The sequence below is a fragment of the Schistocerca nitens genome, chromosome 3, assembly GCF_023898315.1.
Source record: "Schistocerca nitens isolate TAMUIC-IGC-003100 chromosome 3, iqSchNite1.1, whole genome shotgun sequence".
Taxonomy (NCBI): Eukaryota; Metazoa; Arthropoda; class Insecta; order Orthoptera; family Acrididae; genus Schistocerca; species Schistocerca nitens.
The window spans coordinates 190,276,876-190,299,892 of NC_064616.1; positions in this window are offsets into that span (position 1 = coordinate 190,276,876).

A 23,017-nucleotide genomic window follows, 5' to 3' on the forward strand; every position below is an offset into this window, starting at 1 on the left:
ATTTTCATCTTCGACATGATTAGCAACACTAACCTTTTCTTCTTTTGGATCAAGCACTGTCATACGTGAATAAGAGCTCGAAGTCATAGTAACACAGAAAATATATGAAAACACTAACTGAACCTAAAAATAAAATGATATTAAATTATATTTAGCTGATAAGTAAATTTTGAACAGAAAACGGAAACTCGTACGGTTTCGTGAGGACAGTAGAGGCACCACCCAAACTTAACAGCTGTGCACTGTGAAAGCGGACGACTCATCAATGCTGCTGGTTTGTTTGCAGGTTGGTTGCAACTGCCGACAAGGTATGTAGGACCGCCAACATTAGAAAGCCAATAGAGGAAATAGCAGAGATGTATAGTGTCACTGATATCGAAAGAGACCCCACAACTCCATTTGACAGTTAATATGGTGCACAAAATATGAATAAAATTCCACAATTGTGGGCAGAGGACACTTAAATTACTTCCAACTGTGATACGCGACGTCAATATGGAGGGCCTTCGGCTATGCAATCATAAACACTATTTTTAATGATATTTCTCAACAAATGACTAGGGCCATCACGCATTCGACTATCTATTGTGGCACCAGCTCCCGAACTGCTTTTATAATGCGATAATTAACATAGCTGGCGAGAGCCACCACCTGTAGGACTATTCATTATGCCCTCGTTACCAGACTGATGCTATAAACCCTAGCGTCAGATTTCCTGCCGTCACAAGGGAGCCTCTACGTCATTCCTTTCAGCTAATCCCACCAACGAAAGTTTTGTATTGCTATACACAAGGTGATTCAGCTGCCACTACCACTGGGCTTTATGCAGGCCGCAACGCTTTCAAATATCATGGGGAACATTTTCGCATTCACTGACTCACTATGCGCAAACTATAAGAGGCGTTCAAAAAGAAACGAGCTGGAGTCTGGAATACGCAAACCGGTGACAGGAAGGTGTGGTTTCGAGTTTCGACCAGTGCGTGGAAGTTCACAGCCCGTCGCTAGAGAGCAGGCGTGTACGTCACGTGACTATACAAAGCTAGCAGCAGCATGCTTCAGTTGTCCAACGCTGTAGAGATGGGTCGAACTCGTTCATTCCCGTGAACTACTTCATTCATTTCACTCTTTGCCGTGAAGCGTTCAAATGAAGTAGTTCATTCATGAAGTACGGAAGCCTGGCGAAGCTGCCCAGTTCGCCGCTCAGCCGCGGCTACGCTCGCTTCGCCTCGCTCGTACAATAAAGCTTCGTAATACTTCATAATTTTACCAACAGATGGCCGAACTATGCAGTAACGTGCACGCAACGTTTTGCGTCTTACAGCGTCTGAGTTAAATAGAGCACGGTCGAAGAGGACAAAGGAAAGATAAACAGAGGAGCCTGTCACATATAAAGAAGGTATTACATTTAATCTTGCTCGACATTTTCTCATGAAGCGCCCAAAAAAGTCTTTATCTGCCAAATGAAACATTATTTGTTGTATTCATGGACTGAAAACTAGGGCTACCAACGAAATACAGTCCAATTTTATGTTCCTTTTAAAATTTAATCCAAAATAGAATGAGTATGTTTACCACTGTCACAAAGCCTATATACCTACGTTAAGTAATTATTCAGAAGTTTTCCTGTAGATCTTATTTTTGTTGAGAATAATAACCCTCCAGATTCAAAACGTAAAAACTGTCACCTGTAGTCATTGGTACGATTTCAGGTAAAATCCCTCTTTCAGTGTTATTAACAAACCTTTTATTTTCATGTTGGCTGTGCGTGCTCACACAGCCAGCCTCTTCGTTTGTATCTTTAATATTAATTTATCTGCAAGCGCTGCCAACGGTAGGCTACCCGTAGAGGCGAAGTTTAACTGCACAAATGGTCACGGGTAATGATGTCAGCACTGCAGGAAGCAGCTGACGCTGCCTTCTACTCGCCCCTCACCCCCCAGACCCCTCGAAAACCGATCGTTCCCCACAAACACCGCGCGATTCGTCGACAGGCAGTAGCGCCGAAGTAGTGGGAGAGGGAGAGGGGAAGAGAGTGAGTGAACTAGAAAAAAGTGTGGAGTGTGCTATCTGTGAAAAGTTTGAAGTACCAGTTCATTGAAATTGAGTGGTTAGTTCACACTTCACTGGAGTGAAGCGTTCATTTGAACGACTCATTCGCGAGCTCCCCATCACTACAACGCTGCCAGTCGCATTGCAAACAGTGACAAGGAGGCAACAAAAGAAGAGCAAAGAGGTGTTGTTCGTTTTCTGACAGCGGAAGGAGTGGAGGAATGGACATTCATAGACGAATGTCACAAGTATACGGCGAACACTGCATGACCATTGCAAGGGTCAAGGCGTGGCACAAGCGCTTCAGGGAAGGATGGGTGTCGTTAGCCGATGATGCACGCTCTGGAACACCACACTGCATTACCGATGACATCGTCCAGCTGGTGGATACACTCATTACCCAGGACCGCCGAGTGACAGTGAAAGCCAAAGTTCCCTTCTAAAGCCTCTGAGGGGCAAACGATTCACCTCGGACAACGACATCCAGCTGTACGTGTGGAACTGGATACGCTTCCGCTGGAGTCCACTTTCTCGGGGTTATTCAAGAGAAACGCGTTTGAAGTTCATTTTTGTGCGTTTTTATCGTTAATTCGAAAACTGTAGCCTCTAGCGAAAACGGCTCCCAGTACAAAATTTAACTACACTAAATTTCCTCAAAAAAAAAAAAAAACTGTTCATTTTTTTGTGTAGGACTAACAGTTCGCAAGCAATGGAATATGAAAATCTTGTGCACGATATCTGAAGTTTCTGCGGTTTGTATAAAACCCAGAAGTAGGGTCAGCTGAACCACCGTGTATATTGCAGCCTAGTCAGCTAACAGAAAGCTTCTGTCGTGCGTCGCGCTGTGATGCCAGACCTCATCACGCAGGTGCCATGCTGGAAACTTTACAATTCTGACGCCATATTGTCCCACTACGCAGGCACTAGGCTTTGTTCAACAGTGCGCAATATTATCACTTTATTTCGAAGAAGAAGTGTTTGGGTCAACTCGTGCATATACGGTCAATTGTACTTTTAACTGTTAGATTGGTGTGTAGGAACAGGAACATACTGCGATTACATTTTGTTAAACAGTTGATGAATAAATTAAAGAGGCACTCAGAGTACCAATTCTAGAACCTAAACTTGCAAGACACGCTCGTGCTGTAGTCTGAGGTGACAAAAGTCATTGGATACCTTCTTTTGCCCGGCGTAGAGTAGCAACTCGACGTGTCATTGACTCAACAAGCCGTTGTAAGTCTCCTGCAAAAATACTGAGCCATGCTGCCGCTAAAGCCATCCATAATTGCGAAAGTGTTGCCAGTACTGCACTTTTTGCACGAACTGACCTTTCAATTATGTCCCATAAATGTTCGATGGGTTTCATGCCGAGCGACCTGGGTAGCCAAACCATTCGCTTGAATAGTCCACAATGTTCTTCACAGGGCCGCTAACATGATCCATTGTCATCCATAAATATTCCATCGTTTTCTGGATACCTGAAGTCCACATATGGCTGAAAATGGTCTCCAAGTAGCCGAACATAACCATTGACAGTCAGTGATCGGTTGAGTTGGACCAGAGGACCCAGTCGATTCCACGTAAACACAGTCAACACCATTATGAAGTCAGCACCAGCCTGCACTGTGACAACTTGGGTCCATGGCTTAGTGGGGTCTGTGCCACACTGGAACCCTACCGTCAGCTCTTACCAACTGAAATCGCGACTCATCTGACTACGCCACGGTTTTACTTTTGTCTAGGGACCAGCCGATATAGGGTAGTCACGAGCCCAAGAGAGACGCTGCAGGTGATGTCGTCCTGTCAGCGAAGTCACTCGTTTCGGTCATCTGCTACCATAGCAAATCAACACCAAATTTCGCCGCATTGTCACTGTCAATATTAATCAAATTCCGCTACTCTCGTTCGTTAAGTGAAGGCCGTTGGCCACTGTATTCTCGACACACTCTTGACACTGTGGGTCTCAGAATAGTGGATCCCCTAACGATTTCCGAAATGGAATGTCCAGCTACCATTCCACGACTCTTAATGCCCTTCGTGCGGCCATAATCACGTTGGAAACGCTGCGCTAATGCACTGCCCTTTTATACCTTGTGTACGCTATACTACCGCCACCTGTATATGTGCATATCTCTATCCCATGACTTTTGTCAAAATGGTTCAAATGGCTCTGAGCACTATGGGACTTAACATCTATGGTCATTAGTCCCCTAGAACTTGGAACTACTTAAACCTAACTAACCTAAGGACATCACACACAACACCCAGCCATCACGAGGCAGAGAAAATCCCTGACCCCGCCGGGAATCGAACCCGGGAACCCGGGCGTGGGAAGCGAGAACGCTACCACACGACCACGAGATGCGGGCTGACTTTTGTCACCTCAGTATGTGTCATGTAGGCGGTGGCTATCAAGCAAAGCAGAGCTCCGTGTTGGGGTAATCGGTACCGACCCTTTGGGCCAATGGGTACCTACGGTCCGACGTGTCTTCCTCTGCCAACGGCATCGTTGGATGCGGCATGGAGGGGCGTGTGGTCAGCACACTGCTCTCCTGTCCATTGTCAGCTTTCGTGACTTTGGAGCCTCTAGTTCTCACTCAAATAGCCTCTTAGTTCCCAGTAGGAGGCTGGATGCAACCCTGTGGAGTCCTTCCACCAAGGAAAAGGCCCTGGCAGTACCCTGACGAAACCGGATCCATCACATGATAGACAAGCATGCTGACCACTGACCTACGTAAATGGGCAGATAGTAACTCTGATCTACTGATAGCTACTGTCAAAGAAGAAGCGATTCACCAGACTTAGGAATGTCTACATTTTTCCACACTACGCAACGAACTGCATACATTACCGGAGAAACTGACTTACGAAAATCCCCATAAGTCCATCTGATAGCGGTGTGTAGTTCACCTATGCAGAGAGAGAGGGGTGGCGGTGGAGGAGGAGAGTGAGACAGCATATCTACGACGATTTTTGTGTTAACAGTCTTCGAAAAACAAGGCCAGAATACGAAAAAGCTTCTAGCCTAGATGACTAGCCAGCTGATAAAAACATGGAAACTAACGGTACACTTATCCTAGATGTTTGGCCTCTGGGAACTGAAGTCATCCCAGACGATCATCATTAACATATCAGATAACTTCAGGGACGTCACTATAGACAGCTAACTTGAGATAGCACAAATCGAACGATTTTCAGTTGGTGGTCAAATACGTAGAATTATATTTGTCAACTACATGAAAATAAGATGTTCACGTACTTAGTGGTTATAAGTTGGACCGGGGGAACCACTGGTCTCCAGAACTACTTTATTACGATTATTTACTTATTTTAGTGTCCTCTACTCTCCTCCTTCTTTGCACTTACATTAGTCAAACATTTGGTATACTTCCCAGTCCAGTACGCACTGCATGACGTGACTGGCGGTACACGGTACCAATTGCACCAATGTTTTATTTTATTTCATTCGCGGATTGAGAGAGGGAAAAATGATTTTCTACCTACAGGCTGAAACTAAGTTACACATGCCGTCCAACGCTAGACTGGTGCATTGTCGGAAGAAAGTACACATTTCGGGTTTCCTGCATACACGATTCTGCTGCGGAATGAATAAAAGGTGCACCACAATATGCGATTGAAATAGCACGGCAGCTGATGTTGAAGCACGCGGAACAGTACTAATCTTGTGGGCAAATCCTCTACATCACACACAGATTCATAGTGAAATTCTGGCGGTATGTGGATCAAACGAAATGTCGCGTCCAGCCGTAATGAAACGGTGCCAACAACACGACCAAGGCCGCACAGACGTGGGCGATGCTGTTCGGGAAGTACAGATCTTACACAATGCAATTTTTGTCTATTCGCCAAGCTGAAAAAACATCTGCATTTAGAGATCTATTCTCAGCTCTAAAACTAAGGGCAGAGAATATGGGCCTGAAAATTAACGAACGAAAGACCAAGTATATGTATAATGGTACATTCAACCCTTACACTCACCGTAATCGTTGATGGAATGTCTTTTCAGTGAGTGGAATGTTTCACTTATCTGGGTGCAAAGATAAAAGCAAATGGCAGCACTTCGACTGAAATTATAGCCTGCATAAGTGCTTCTCATCCATGAATACTACGACATTTTAAATCCAGGATAAATAAATGTCGTGTGACTAGGGAGTCAGGTCGGGTAGACCGTTCGCCGGGTGCAAGTCTTTCGATTTGACACCACTTCGGTGACTTGCGGGTCGATGGGGGTGAAATGATTATGATTAGGGCAACAGAACACCCAGTCCATGAGCGGAGAAAATCTCCGACCCAGCCGGGAATCGAACCCGGGCCCTTAGGATTGACATTCTGTCGTCTGACCACTCATCGGGGGCCGACAAATCCAAGATGTTATGGCGAGGGACTAAGTGCGGACTCTATAAAACGCTGATACCCCCAGTACTTACTTATGGTTCAGAAACATGGATGACTACAAAACAGGTTGAAAATAGACTGAGATCACACGGAAGAAGTATATTGAGGAGAATCTTTGGACCTGTGTATGAAAACGGGAGTGGTAAAAGGCAAAGTAATGACTAACTTCATATTGCTGTTAGGTAGATGATGTGCACAAGTTCATAAAGTTGTGTACATGTACATATACTTGGATACCCTGCAACTCAAAAAAATGGTTCAAATGGCTCTGAGCATTATGGGACGTAACTTCTGTGGTCATCAGTCCCCTAGAACTTAGAACTACTTAAACCTAACTAACCTAAGGACATCACACACATCCATGCCCGAGGCAGGATTCGAACCTGCCACCGTACTGGTCGCGCGGTTCCAGACTGTAGCGCCCGCCTAGAACCGCTCGACCACGCCGACCGGCCCCTGCAACTCACACCTAACTGCCTGGCAGAGGGTTCATCGAACCAACTTTACAATAATTCTCTATTATTCCACTCTCGTACAGCACGCGGAAAAAAGGAACACTTATATACACTCCTGGAAATGGAAAAAAGAACACATTGACACCGGTGTGTCAGACCCACCATACTTGCTCCGGACACTGCGAGAGGGCTGTACAAGCAATGATCACACGCACGGCACAGCGGACACACCAGGAACCGCGGTGTTGGCCGTCGAATGGCGCTAGCTGCGCAGCATTTGTGCACCGCCGCGTCAGTGTCAGCCAGTTTGCCGTGGCATACGGAGCTCCATCGCAGTCTTTAACACTGGTAGCATGCCGCGACAGCGTGGACGTGAACCGTATGTGCAGTTGACGGACTTTGAGCGAGGGCGTATAGTGGGCATGCGGGAGGCCGGGTGGACGTACCGCCGAATTGCTCAACACGTGGGGCGTGAGGTCTCCACAGTACATCGATGTTGTCGCCAGTGGTCGGCGGAAGGTGCACGTGCCCGTCGACCTGGGACCGGACCGCAGCGACGCACGGATGCACGCACTGGCCGTACACCACTGGTGATCGTCGAGGGGACACTGAATAGTGCACGGTACATCCAAACCGTCATCGAACCCATCGTTCTACCATTCCTAGACCGGCAAGGGAACTTGCTGTTCCAACAGGACAATGCACGTCCGCATGTATCCCGTGCCACCCAACGTGCTCTAGAAGGTGTAAGTCAACTACCCTGGCCAGCAAGATCTCCGGATCTGTCCCCCATTGAGCATGTTTGGGACTGGATGAAGCGTCGTCTCACGCGGTCTGCACGTCCAGCACGAACGCTGGTCCAACTGAGGCGCCAGGTGGAAATGGCATGGCAAGCCGTTCCACAGGACTACATCCAGCATCTCTACGATCGTCTCCATGGGAGAATAGCAGCCTGCATTGCTGCGAAAGGTGGATATACACTGTACTAGTGCCGACATTGTGCATGCTCTGTTGCCTGTGTCTATGTGCCTGTGGTTCTGTCAGTGTGATCATGTGATGTATCTGACCCCAGGAATGTGTCAATAAAGTTTCCCCTTCCTGGGACAATGAATTCACGGTGTTCTTATTTCAATTTCCAGTAGTGTATTTCCGTGCGAGCTCTGGTTGCCCTTATACGATTATGGTGATCGTTCCTCCCTATGTAGGTTGGCGTCAATAAAATATTTTCACATTCGGAGGAGATAGTTGGTGATTGAAATTTCGTGAGAAGTTACCGCCACAAAGAAAACCGCCTTTGTGTTAATGGTGTCCATCCCAAATCGTGTATCACGTCTGTGACACTCTCTCTCCTATTTCGCGATGATTCAAAACGTGCTGGTCTTCTTTGAACTTTCTCTATTTACTCCGTTAACCCTAACTGGTAAGGATCACTGATCGCGCAGCAGTGCTCTAAAAGAGGACGGACAAGCATAGTGTAGGAAGTATCTTTAGTAGATCTGTTACGTTTCCTGAGTATTCTGCCAAGAAAACGCCGTCTTTGCTTTGCCTTCCCCACAACATTGTCTATGTGTTCTTTGCCATTCAAATTGTTCGTAATTTTAATTCCTAGATATTTAGTTGAATTTACGGCCTAGAGACTAGACTGATTTACAGTGTAACCGAAGTTGAACGGATTCCTTTTGGCACTCATGTGGATGACCTCGAACTTTTCATTATTTAGGGTCAATTGCCAATTTTCGCACCATTTCGATATCTTTTCTAAATCGTTTTGCAATTTGTTTTGATCTTCTGATGTGTTTACCAGACGATAAACGACAACATCATCGGCAAACATCCTAAGACTGGTGCTCAGATTGTCTCCTAAATCGTTTATATAGTTAAGGAACAACAAATGGCCTATAGCACTACGTTTGGGAACGCCAGAAATCACTTGTCTTTTACTCGATGGCTTTCCTCCAATTACTACGAACTACGATCTCTCTGACAGGAAATCACGAATCCAGTCACATAACAAGCCGCTTGTCTGGTACAGTGTCAAAGGCCTTTTGCAAATCTGTAAATATGAAATCAATTTGAAATCCATTGTCAATAACACGCAACACTTGGTGTGTGCAAAGTGCTAGTTGTGTTTCACAAGAACGATGTTCTCTAAATCCGTGTTGACTGTGTGTCAATAGACCGTTGTCTTCCTGGTAATTCATAAAGTTTCGAACACAATTTATGTTCCAAAATCCTGCTGCATATCGACGTTAATGATATGGGCCTGTAATTTAGTGGATTACTCCTACTACCTTCCTGAATATTGGTGGGACCTGTGCAACTTTCCACTATTAGTTTACGAATCTTTCGTCGAGAGCGCGGTTGTACACTCAAGCTCCAAAGAAACTGGCATAGGCATGCGTAATCAAATACAGAGATATATAAACAGACAGAATACGGCGCTGTGTTCGGCAACGCCTGTATAAGACAACAAATGTCTGTCGCAATTGTTAGATCGGTTACTGCTGCTACAGTGGCAAGTCATTAAGATTTAAGTGAGTTTGAACGTGGTGTTACAGTCGGCGCACGAGCGATGGAACATGGCATCTCCGAGGTAGCGATGACGTGGGGATTTTCTCGTACGACCATTTCATGATTGTACCATGAATATCAGTAATCCGGTAAAACATCAAATCTCCGACATCGTTGAGGCTGAGAAAAGATCCTACAAGAACTGGACCAACGAAGACTGAAGAGAATCGTTCAACGTGACGGAAGTGCAACCCTTCCGTTAATTGCTGCAGATTTCAGTGCTGGGCCATCATAAATTGTCAGCATGCGAACCATTCAACGAAACATCATCGGTATGGGCTTTCGGAGCCGAAGGCCCACGCGTGTAACTTTGATGACAGCACGACACAAGGCTTTACGCCTCTCCTAGGCCCGTCAACACCGACACTGGACAGTTGATGACTGGAAACATGTTTCCTGGTGGACAAGTCTCGGTCCAAATTGTATCGAGCGGATGGACGTGTACGTGTCGGGAGACAACCTCATGAATCCATGCAACCTGCATGTCACCAGGGAACTGTTCAAGCTGGCGGAGTCTCTGTAACGGTGTGGCGCGTGTCCAGTTAGAGTTATATGGGACCCCTGATACATCTAGATACGACTCTGACGGGTGACACATATGTAAGCATCCTGTCTGATCACCTGCATCCATTTATGTTCGCCGAGGGATGTGGCCGAGCGGTTCTAGGCGCTTCAGTCTGGAACCGCGCTGCTGCTACGGTCGTAGGTTCGAATTCTGCCTCGGGCATGGATGTGTGTGATGTCCTTAGGTTAGTTAGGTTTAAGTAGTTCTAAGTCTAGGGGACTGATGACCTCTGATGTTAAGTCCCATAGTGCTTAGAGCCATTTGAACATTCATGTGCATTCCGACGGACTTGGGCAATTCCAGGAGGACAATGCGACACCACACACGTCAAGAATTGCTACAGAGTGGCTCCAGATACACTCTTCTGAGTTTAAACGCTTGCGATGGCTACCAAACTTTCCAGACATGAATATTATTGAGTATATCTGGAATGCCTTGCAACCTGCTGTTAGGAAGACATCTCCAGCGTCTCGTACTCTTTCGGATTTATGGACAGCCCTGCAGGATTCATGGTGTCAGTTCCGTCCACTACTAATTAAGACATTAGTCGAGTCCATGCCATGTCGTGTTGCGACACTTCTGCGTGCTCGCGGAGGCCCTGCACAATATTAGGCACGTGTACCCGTTTTCTTGGCTCTTCGGTGTGTACGATTGTTAATTATGGAGCTATTGAATCAGCATACTCTGAAAGGAGTATACAGTCTGGACCAGAAGACCTGTTTTTATTAATTGATTTAAGTTTCTTCACTATTTCGAGGGCATATACTTCTATGTTTCTTATGTTGGCAGCTGTTCTTAGTTCCAGTTTTGGGACATTTACTTCGTCTTCTTTGGTGAAGGAATTTCGAAAGGCTGTGTTCAGGAACTCTGTTTTCGCAGCAGTGTTGTCGATACTATTTCCATTGCTATTGCACAGAGAAGGCACTGACTGTGTGTTGCCGCTAGGATACTTTACATACGACCAGAATGTCTTCGGATTTTCTGCCAGGTTTCGAGATACAGTTTCGCTGTGGAAACCATTATAATCATCTCTCATTAATGTCCACGCTAAATTTCGAGCTTCTGTAAAGGATCGCCAGTCTTGGAGATTTTGCGTTCATTTGAATTTGGCATGCTTCTTTCGTTGTTTCTGCAACATTGTTCTGACCCGTTCTGTGCACCAAGGAGGATCAGCTCCGTCCTTTGTTAATTTACTTGGTATAAATCTTTAAACTCGTGTCGATAGCCGGCCGCGGTGGCCGAGCGGTTCTAGGCGCTTCAGTTCGGAACCGCGCGACTGCTACGGTCGCAGGTTCGAATCCTGCCTCGGGCATGGATGTGTGTGATGTCCTTAGGTTGGTTAGGTTTAAGTAGTTCTAAGTTCTAGGGGACCGATAACCTCAGATGTTAAGTCCTATAGCGAAGTCCCACAGTGCTCAGAGCCATTTGAACCATTTGAACCATTTTCTTTGAATTCAAGCCACATCTGGTCTACACTTACATTATTAATTTAGAAGGACTGGAGATTGTCTCTCAGGAAGGCGTCAAGTGAATTTTTATCTGCTTTTTTGAATAGGTATGTTTTTCGTTTATTTTTGGAGTACTTTGGGTTACAATATTCATTCTCACTACGACAACCCTGCATTCACTATTGCCTGTATCCGTTTTGATGCTCGTTATTAGCTCAGGATTATATGCTGCTAAGAGTTCAAGTGTTTTTTTCACAACCGTTTACTATTCACTTGGGCTCATGAAGTAACTACTCGAAAGAATTTTCAGAAAATGCTCTTAGCACAATTTCTGATGATGTTTTATGCTTATCTCCGGGTTTCAACATGTATTTTCGCTAACATGTCGGGTGTAAATTAAAGTCACCACCAGCTATAACTGTTTGAGTCGGGTATATGTTAGAAATTAAACTCAAGTTTGCTTTGGTCCTTCCAGCAATTGTATCATCTGAGTTGGGAGATCTATAAAAGGATCCAATTATTATTTTATTCCAGTTGTCAACTGCCCATACTAACTCACCGGATCTGTCTGTTTGAGCCGGCCGAAGTGGCCGTGCGGTTAAAGGCGCTGCAGTCTGGAACCGCGAGACCGCTGCGGTCGCAGGTTCGAATCCTGCCTCGGGCATGGATGTTTGTGATGTCCTTCGGTTAGTTAGGTTTAACTAGTTCTAAGTTCTAGGGGACTAATGACCTCAGCAGTTGAGTCCCATAGTGCTCAGAGCCATTTGAACCATTTTTTTTTTGTCTGTTTCAGTTTCGCTACTAGATAAAATTACTTCCAACAGCAGCAAACACACCACAGCCAACTGCGTTTAGTTCATCCTTTCGGAAGACCTTTAAGTTCTTCGCATATTTTCGGCTGAACTTACCTCCGGCTTTAGCCAGTTTCTTGTGCCTATGGAGCTCTGATACTTTCCCAACACAGCTACGACAATTTGCAACTGTTATACAGATGGTTCCTGTATCTATGTTCTTCCTATGTTCGAGCTGCACCCTTTGAGACTGAAGCCCTTTTTGTAGTCCATGTCACACAGCCCCTGCTACCCGTGTAGCCGCCTCCTACGTGTAGCAGACTTCTGACCTACTCATCAGAGCCTGACACCCAACCACCGTATGGCGCAAGTCGAGGAATCTGCAGCATACACGGTCGCAGAACCATCTGAAGCTCTAATTCAGACCCTCCATTCGGCTCTGTACCAAAGGTACGCAATCGGACGTGTCGACTATTCTGCAAATGGTAAGGTCTGCTTTCATCTCACAAGTAACACTGGCAGTGTTTACCACTTCTGTTAGCCTCTTGAAACCAGAGAGGATCTCTTCTGGTCCAAAGTGACACACACCAATGCTGCTGATGTGAGCAATCACCTGCAGTTGGCTGCACTCTGTGTTCTTCATGGGATCTGAGAATACCCTTTCCACGACTGGAATGACTCCACCCGACGATATACACATGGAATTCACACTGGGTTTCTTCCCCCCCGCCCCATGGCAGCCATGTCCCTAAGGGGCCCCATAATGTACCAAACATTGGAGCTCCCAACTACCAATAACTCCACCCTCTGTGTTTGCCCAGATCTGACAGGCTGAGAGAGTCCCTCTGAAACAGGACAAGCGACTCCATCTGGCAGAGTGACAGTGTCAGTCTCAGACAGTACCTAGAACCTGTTTGTTGGACTTACCGGGAAGGCCTTACGTGCGGCGGCCCTCTGGGAAGTCTTTTGCCGCCTGCAACACCCTGGGGCAGCCTCCCACCTGACTGTGGGTGAGTGGTCAACTTCAATACGAGCAGTAACTGGGTGGTCACCAGTGCGGGCCGGTCGGCGTACTCGAACGTGCTGGACGTCCGTTGGAACCTCATTGCCGGCCCACAACAGTGGTGCCAATCCACTGCAACTTCAGACTGTGTAACCGAAGCCATCACAGCCTGGAGCAGAGAGCGAAGTGTCACCAACTCGGCTCGCATCCGCACACAGCCATCACAGTCCCTATCCATACTAAAAACCGTGGAAAACTATACTGCACAGACAAACAAGAACGGCCGCGGTGTTCTAGCGGTTAAGGCGCTCAGTCCGGAACCGCACGACTACTACGGTCGCAGGTTCGAATCCTGCCTCGGGCATGGATGTGTGTGATGTCTTTAGGTTAGTTAGATTTAAGTAGTTCTAAGTTCTAGGGGACTGATGACCACAGATGTTAAGTCCCATAGTGCTCAGAGCCATTTGAACCAGACAAACAAGGATAATCGACACGCGCTATGAAACTCTACTGTGGACATGAAGGAAAACGCAGGAACTGTGTCTAATAAATTAGATTAACATGCAGGGATTCAAAAACTGAACTACCAAAGCACGCGGGTGAGACTAAATAATTCACTCTTTACTATGAACTTGTATGTCACAAAATAGGTTTACTTTCCGACGCAAACGAAAACACGAGAACTGTGTTTATTAAATATTAAATTAACACGCAGAAACTCAAGAAACTAAACTACCAAAGGACACTGGTAAAACTATACAATTTGCTCCTGGTTAAGAACACGTAAAATGTCACAAAATCTGTTACTTCCCTGTGGCTGCTTGCGTCTCGGCCAGCTGCTGCTGCGTAGATAGAGATGTGTTAGACATGTAATACGACTTGATGAGACAAATCCTGAAAGGAAAGCCAGCTGCAGTGAACCTAGAGGAAAAATAGCGAGAGGACGACCTGGGTTGAGATGGAGTGATGAGGTTGGAGAAGACGCTGCCCGAGTTTGTTGGTGTAATTGGAGGTCTACAGAGAAGTCCAGAGAGGAATGGCGGAAAATTATCGAAGAGGCCAAGTCCTATACTGCGATGTAACGCCAATGGAAGAAGAATATATGGACCAAACGAAATGTCGCGTCCAACCGTGGGGAAATGATACCAACAATTTGACCAAGACCGCACAGACGTGGCTGATGTTGTTCGGGAAGTACAGATCTTGCACCGTGCGGTTTCTATGTATTCGCGAAGCTGAAAAAATATTTGAGGGGAAATAGCTTTTCCAATGATGATGACGTTCACACACTTTTTCTCGAATGGCTCCGTGACCAAGGAGTGGATTTTTACTGTCGAATATTTTGTGCGTCTGGTAGAAAGTTCTGACCATTGTTTACAGAGACTTAACGACAGTGTTGAAAAATAGTGTCACTCTGCAGTGCAGTGCAGCACTCACTAAAATTTACTTGACCTGCCATAACAGTGTGTAACGTAGTATTTGAAGCCCCGTCTGTAGCCGACCTAACCTCCCCATATTTTTCTCGTGGTCCCTAAGTGAGATATTCTATATTTGCAGCGGAATGGCCGTACAGCGTTCCTCGAACACAGTCTCTCTATACTTACCTAACATGGTTTCGTGAGAACGTACCTCAGCTTTTTTCCAAAGATTCCCATTATCTTCCCCAAAATATTCCACTAAAATTTACATGTTGTCCAGACTTCTTAAGTATTTGAGAATTCGGGTATTAAGTTTAATTCTATTTAATATCTTCTTGATACTGTACTTCTCAGATGAAACTTCCATGTGTCGATAAAAAGATGTAGAGTATGGGAACTGTGAACACCATTTTCCTGCTTCCAAAGATACAAAATGATTCGTGTGGCTTTCTAAGATTATATTCTTGTTACCCATAAGTTATTAAAATGTTTGTAACAGTCTAAGCAACTCACTGGCCATTTAACATTTAGAACCACAGCTTCATCTTCAGGGCTTCAACTGGCTGTAGAGAGGTCTTCATTGCGATATCAGCCGACAGAAACCAATATCTGTAAGCAGTATGAGACAAACTCATATATCACGTTGCAGTGTAATTTCTTTCTGTTTTATACATCACAGACATAGTGAGTGGATAAAATTTTACACTTCTCTATAGTTGGTACAATTTCTAGTCCTGCGACGATGATGCTAATACGTCGTGTGTCACGTCTTTGAGAAATTGCAGGCCGTCAAGGAATGTGAGTTTTGAAGTGTCTCGACATACTGACATGCAAATTACTCCTGTTATGAGTCAAATACGTATATACAGGGCTATTACAAATGATTGAAGCGATTTCATAAATTCACTGTAGCTCCATTCATTGACATATGGTCACGACACACTACAGATACGTAGAAAAACTCATAAAGTTTTGTTCGGCTGAAGCCGTACTTCAGGTTTCTGCCGCCAGAGCGCTCGAGAGCGCAGTGAGACAAAATGGCGACAGGAGCCGAGAAAGCGTATGTCGTGCTTGAAATGCACTCACATCAGTCACTCATAACAGTGCAACGACACTTCAGGACGAAGTTCAACAAAGATCCACCAACTGCTAACTCCATTCGGCGATGGTATGCGCAGTTTAAAGCTTCTGTATGCCCCTGTAAGGGGAAATCAACGGGTCGGCCTGCAGTGAGCGAAGAGACGGTTGAACGCGTGCGGGCAAGTTTCACGCGTAGCCCGCGGAAGGCGACGAATAAAGCAAGCAGGGAGCTAAACGTACCACAGCCGACGGTTTGGAAAATCTTACGGAAAAGGCTAAAGCAGAAGCCTTACCGTTTACAATTGCTACAAGCCCTGACACCCGATGACAAAGTCAAACGCTTTCAATTTTCGGCGCGGTTGCAACAGCTCATGGAAGAGGATGCATTCAGTGCGAAACTTGTTTTCAGTTATGAAGCAACATTTTTTATTAATGGTGAAGTGAACAGACACAATGTGCGAATCTGGGCAGTAGAGAATCCTCACGCATTCGTGCAGCAAATTCGCAATTCACCAAAAGTTAACGTGTTGTGTGCAATCTCATGGTTTAAAGTTTACGACCCCTTTTTCTTCTGCGAAAAAAACGTTACAGACACGTGTATCTCGACATGCTGGAAAATTGGCTCATGCCACAACTGGAGACCGACAGCGCCGACTTCATCTTTCAACAGGATAGTGCTCCACCGCACTTCCATCATGATGTTCGGCATTTCTTAAACAGAAGATTGGAAAACCGATGGATCGGTCGTGGTGGAGATCATGATCAGCAATTCATGTCATGGCCTCCACGCTCTCCCGACTTAACCCCATGCGATTTCTTTCTGTGGGGTTATGTGAAAGATTCAGTGTTTAAACCTCCTCTACCAAGAAACGTGCCAGAACTGCGAGCTCGCATCAACGATGCTTTCGAACTCATTGATGGGGACATGCTGCGCCGAGTGTGGGAGGAACTTGATTATCGGCTTGATGTCTGCCGAATCACTAAAGGGGCACATATCGAACATTTGTGAATGCCTAAAAATTTTTGTATGGGTGTGCAAAGCATTGTGAAAATATCTCAAATAATAAAGTTATTGTAGAGCTGTGAAATCGCTTCAATCATTTGTAATAACCCTGTATAAAGGGTGAGAGGAAATCATTTTTTATCTCAGGCACCTAATCCTTTGTCAGTTTGTGTTCACGGACAAATATGTGCGTCCTTGATTTTGAAATTTGTCTTATGTTAGACATTTTCCTTTCATGCGTGCTCCGGCCGGTGTGACCGAGCTGTTCTAGGCGCTTCAATCCGGAGACGTACTGCTGCTACGGTCGCAGGTTCGAATCCTGCCTCGGGCATGGATGTGTGTGATTTACTTAGGTTGATTAGGTTTAAGTAGTTCTAAGTCTAGGGACTGATGACCTCAGATGTTAAGTCCCATAGTGCTTAGAGCCATTTGAACCATTTCATGCGTGCATCGATAAGCACTTGTCTGTCTCAAAAAACCTTAGTCACTTATCGGTGTTCTAGAGTAGCTCTCTATGGATGGGAACTGCAAGGCATGTCTTAAGCAAGTCGCCCAAACTCTGTGAGACAACCAATAGAAATGCTTGGCGGGCAGAATCGTTTAGCGAAGGTTGTATGATCAGTGGACAAAGCAAGGCACTGTTCTCTCTCTTGGTGGTGTGAGAAGGAGTCAATCTGTTTAGTATAAGCATTTTATCTTATGATAAGGAGATGGGCACAATGAAACGACGTCTGTGAGGATTACGGAGAACTGGTTGCTTTCTTGCAATGTATCCTCGCAGTTGCGCTTAGGGGAGCAGCAGATTTATTCCCACGAGGTAGTCTGCTGTCACATTGAAAGCGAGCTTTATCACTTCAAGCTCACAGTTTCGAAGGAACACATGGGAATAAATATCCAATTTCCATTGAGTCATCCGAGCCTACAATTTGATTATTTCACTGCTTTTCAACTCATTAAAATCATCATGGGCATTTATACAAATATAGGATGATTTATCTTTTGGATATGTATGGTCAAGTAAGATCACATTGCCCATTGATGAGCACTAGAATGTGAATCATGAGTTTTTGTATTCATTTTCTGAACAATATATACTCAGTATCCATATAAATCTTAAGAAATTATCTTTCACTCCTCTGATCTTTATTCAAATCTTTACACGTTTTCACGTAAGGGGAGTTTGAACGCCCTATCCTGACAACGTTAGATTTAGTGATTGGCTTCCCTGTATTTCAGGAACTACTGTAGCCATTGACATGAAACTTTTACAGGACATTAAACTGTATGTTCTGAGTCTACTGAACTACAATAATTGCATTTCTGCCACTGCTTTCGGAAATACAGTTTTTAATTACACAGTTAAAATTTTGTGTACTTTTTTGTACGTTACCCTAAAGAATTTTAATTGTACATAACATTATGTTCCTCTTTTAGTTCAGTAGACTCAGGATATGTATGTTATTACTCCCAGAAAATTTGAATACTTTACTCGAAGTGGTTTCTGAGATTTGGGAAAAAATGCAACAGAAAATGTTAATTTTCAGGAACGGTTTCTAATGTTTCGAAATACTGTAACTCACTTAATATATGCTTATTTTTTATTTTTAGTCACTCAGAAGCACCGTGCACCGTACTATATATCATCCTCTTGATCTTCTTCCAAGTTTCTTCTTCTTTCTGCACTCTTAGTGGCCAACTGTGCTGCAAATTCTGCTTTATCAATGCGAACCTTATCTACCTGTTCAAGTTCTCTGATTCAGTTTGCTCCAGGACTAATTCCCATGTGCACTAACACTTTCACCGTACCAATGTTGCCATCATTAAAAGCAATAACAGCATCACTGACCCCCCCCCCCCCCACTTTCATTCCAACAAAAACGTTTTTTGGTAAGCGAGTCCATATAAGATTATTGAACAACTCATTGGGATTTTGAGTCTGACCATGTAGACACTTGTTCAGTAATTCAGGATTTGCCAGGTCTCTGTAAATAGGTTTTATGATATTCATGACTGCTGCTGGGATGGAATGTTTATGGCTGTATGAACTGTTTGAGTACTGGGCATTGCGATAATTGCACCACGAGTCAGGTCCAGGAGGGCAAAGGTGGTGTACTGGTTTTTCATTTCTTGACAGTGTGTGGAAGAAGGTAGCTCATACTACCTGCTTCATTTTCAACAAATCCTCAGTATTATTTCTAATGGCCATCCCATAATACTGCTGTAGTCTATCAATCATTTTGTCTGTCAACCTGCCTCTTATGGTTTCACCATCAGGAAGTTTCTTGTGTCTCAAACATTGTTTCAACTTCCCCATGGACATGACCAGCACTTTTAACCTTTATAACACAGCAATCCACAGCCTTATATATAAAAAATTACCGATTTCATTAGATCTTGAAGTCATGCACATAAAAATTTTAACATTTTCAACCGGTGTAGATTATATTTAAAAAACTTAAAATAATATATTTCCTATGCGAGTTTATAAGTGATATATATATATATATATATATATATATATATATATATATATATATATATATATATACTCCTGGAAATGGAAAAAAGAACACATTGACACCGGTGTGTCAGACCCACCATACTTGCTCCGGACACTGCGAGAGGGTTGTACAAGCAATGATCACACGCACGGCACAGCGGACACACCAGGAACCGCGGTGTTGGCCGTCGAATGGCGCTAGCTGCGCAGCATTTGTGCACCGCCGCCGTCAGTGTCAGCCAGTTTGCCGTGGCATACGGAGCTCCATCGCAGTCTTTAACACTGGTAGCATGCCGCGACAGCGTGGACGTGAACCGTATGTGCAGTTGACGGACTTTGAGCGAGGGCGTATAGTGGGCATGCGGGAGGCCGGGTGGACGTACCGCCGAATTGCTCAACACGTGGGGCGTGAGGTCTCCACAGTACATCGATGTTGTCGCCAGTGGTCGGCGGAAGGTGCACGTGCCCGTCGACCTGGGACCGGACCGCAGCGACGCACGGATGCACGCCAAGACCGTAGGATCGTACGCAGTGCCGTAGGGGACCGCACCGCCACTTCCCAGCAAATTAGGGACACTGTTGCTCCTGGGGTATCGGCGAGGACCATTCGCAACCGTCTCCATGAAGCTGGGCTACGGTCCCGCACACCGTTAGGCCGTCTTCCGCTCACGCCCCAACATCGTGCAGCCCGCCTCCAGTGGTGTCGCGACAGGCGTGAATGGAGGGACGAATGGAGACGTGTCGTCTTCAGCGATGAGAGTCGCTTCTGCCTTGGTGCCAATGATGGTCGTATGCGTGTTTGGCGCCGTGCAGGTGAGCGCCACAATCAGGACTGCATACGACCGAGGCACACAGGGCCAACACCCGGCATCATGGTGTGGGGAGCAATCTCCTACACTGGCCGTACACCACTGGTGATCGTCGAGGGGACACTGAATAGTGCACGGTACATCCAAACCGTCATCGAACCCATCGTTCTACCATTCCTAGACCGGCAAGGGAACTTGCTGTTCCAACAGGACAATGCACGTCCGCATGTATCCCGTGCCACCCAACGTGCTCTAGAAGGTGTAAGTCAACTACCCTGGCCAGCAAGATCTCCGGATCTGTCCCCCATTGAGCATGTTTGGGACTGGATGAAGCGTCGTCTCACGCGGTCTGCACGTCCAGCACGAACGCTGGTCCAACTGAGGCGCCAGGTGGAAATGGCATGTCAAGCCGTTCCACAGGACTACATCCAGCATCTCTACGATCGTCTCCATGGGAGAATAGCAGCCTGCATTGCTGCGAAAGGTGGATATACACTGTACTAGTGCCGACATTGTGCATGCTCTGTTGCCTGTGTCTATGTGCCTGTGGTTCTGTCAGTGTGATCATGTGATTTATCTGACCCCAGGAATGTGTCAATAAAGTTTCCCCTTCCTGGGACAATGAATTCACGGTGTTCTTATTTCAATTTCAATTTTATTCTGCAAATTGCAAATTTTATAATGAGATAAAAGTCCTAAAATGTGAAAAATATTCCCGTTCTAACTCCCCTTAAGAACTACGTTCTCGAAGAAACTACGTTTTGCTTTCACTGTATTTCAAGCAGAGACAAAATAAACACCCGTCAGCTGTGATGGCAGTGTGTTATTTTTTAAATGATATTTTCAGCTAACCAAATAAGCTCTAATCGCAGTGGAACATCAAGGAGCGGCGTTGCAGTGACGGAGATTTCGATATTCACACTAGCTCACTTTTTTTCGAAATTTATTATTTGCTGGGTCTGCCTCCATAGCTGAGTGGTCAGTGTAGATAGCTACCGTGCTGAGGTCCCGGGATAGATTCGCGGTATTGCCAAGGACTTTTGCTTTGTGGGTGGACTAGACCGGAGAGCCTCGAGATGCCACTTAACGAGCTACCTGTTAAGAGGTAACGGCTACAAGGTCTAAACGCCAACATCGGCCGGAGAGATGTGTGTTCATCCCATGCCCCTCCACATGGCAGAGGATGATTCAGCAGGCGGCCGACATCGTGTACCCTTGGGAGTGGTATCGGCCGCTATCCGTTCGGCTGCACTTTCAAATACGCGCGCCGCCAGTTACGCCGCCGGGTTTCCTACAGCCGCCACCGCGGCATGAGCGCGCTGCCACAAACGATTACGCCGCTGCCAATGAGAAGCAAGCATCCCCTCTCCGGAGCTCCAGCGGCGGGTGGACGTAAGTTCGAACATTCTTGCACTGAGCTATTTTGTGTGTATGACCGTTGAATATCAATTACAGCATTTCATAGTGGGCAGGGTTTGTGATTTACTGAACAGTTAATTGTAATGAAGACAGGCTAATTTGTAAATCTGCAGTATCTGTATATGTTTCACCTTCAAAGCTAATGTTAGCAAGTGACGTTGCAACTAAAGCGACAAAGTTATGTATTATTTTTACTACTTGATATTAGATGCAGAATAAATTAATATCTGAATTCTCTGTTTATGAATGGCATTTGTTCCTCTCTCCTGTATTCACCAAGTAGCCACACAGCGAGCAAGGAATTTGTAACAGACTGGGGTGGGCGTATTTGAAAGTGCGGCTAATTTAGCGTCCGGTACCGCATTGAGAGCCTGATCGTGGAGTTTCATTTCATTTCATTAGGTGTTGTAGCATACAGGGTGCAAACGCATTTACACTGCACGAATTACACCTAAAGGTATAATTCATTGGCACAGATAGTCAGTAGCTAAATCAGATCAGTCGTAAAGATTATTGTTTCAGGTATATCTTGATTTAGCTTATGTTAATTATTCTGCGGGTCAGCTTGTAACACCAATATCGATTAGAAGTAGGTTTATATTGCGTAACTATATGTCTATCAAGTGTTTGTTCTCTGTTAATTAAGGTCACTGATTTGTGACAAGAAATTTAAAGTTTGCAATGTATGTATGGTAAAAACTAAATGATGTTTAAAATAATGAAATTTTATAATATATGTATGTTCACAAAGAAAAATTTCTATATGAGAAGCTGGTTCATGCTTAGGGAACTTGTATTGTGAAATGTAAAAGCTGTAGGGAAGCTCAAAAATGGTTCAAATGGCTCTAAGCACTATAGGACTTAACATCTGAGGTGATCAGTCCCCTAGACTTAGAACTACTTAAACATAACTAACCTAAGGACATCACACACATCCACGCCCGAGGCAGGACTCGAACCTGCGACGGTAGCAGCAGCGCGGTTCCGGACTGAAGCACCTAGAACAGTTCGTCCACAGCGGCCGGCTGTAGGGAAGCCCCTCCGCAACGGAAGTGACTTGGCGCAAGGTAAAAGGTGGTTTAGGCGGTCCTTCTGGGCGGCTTCTTGCAGAGGACGGCACGCAGTCAGTGGTTTGTCATTGCACGATACATATCGAGGATGCCAAGGGAGGCATTTGGAAGCCGTTTTGCATGGAATTTTGCCTCTGATGTGGATTTGGCTATTGCATGGTGCTCTTGGCAATAAGGAATGGCTCTAATTCGATAAAATTCCGTCGTTAAGATGAAATCGTAAAGAGCATTCAACATCAACAGCCGTGAGTACAGTTAGCCGACACGTCGCTTGCCACCACTACTTCGCCACTGCTCTACCAACTTCAGGCACACAGATATGTATTATAGCATGGTTGGTTGTTTGAGGGGAAGAGACCAAACAGCGAGGTCATCGGTCTCATCGGATTAGTGAAGGATTGGAAAGGAAGTCGGCCGTGC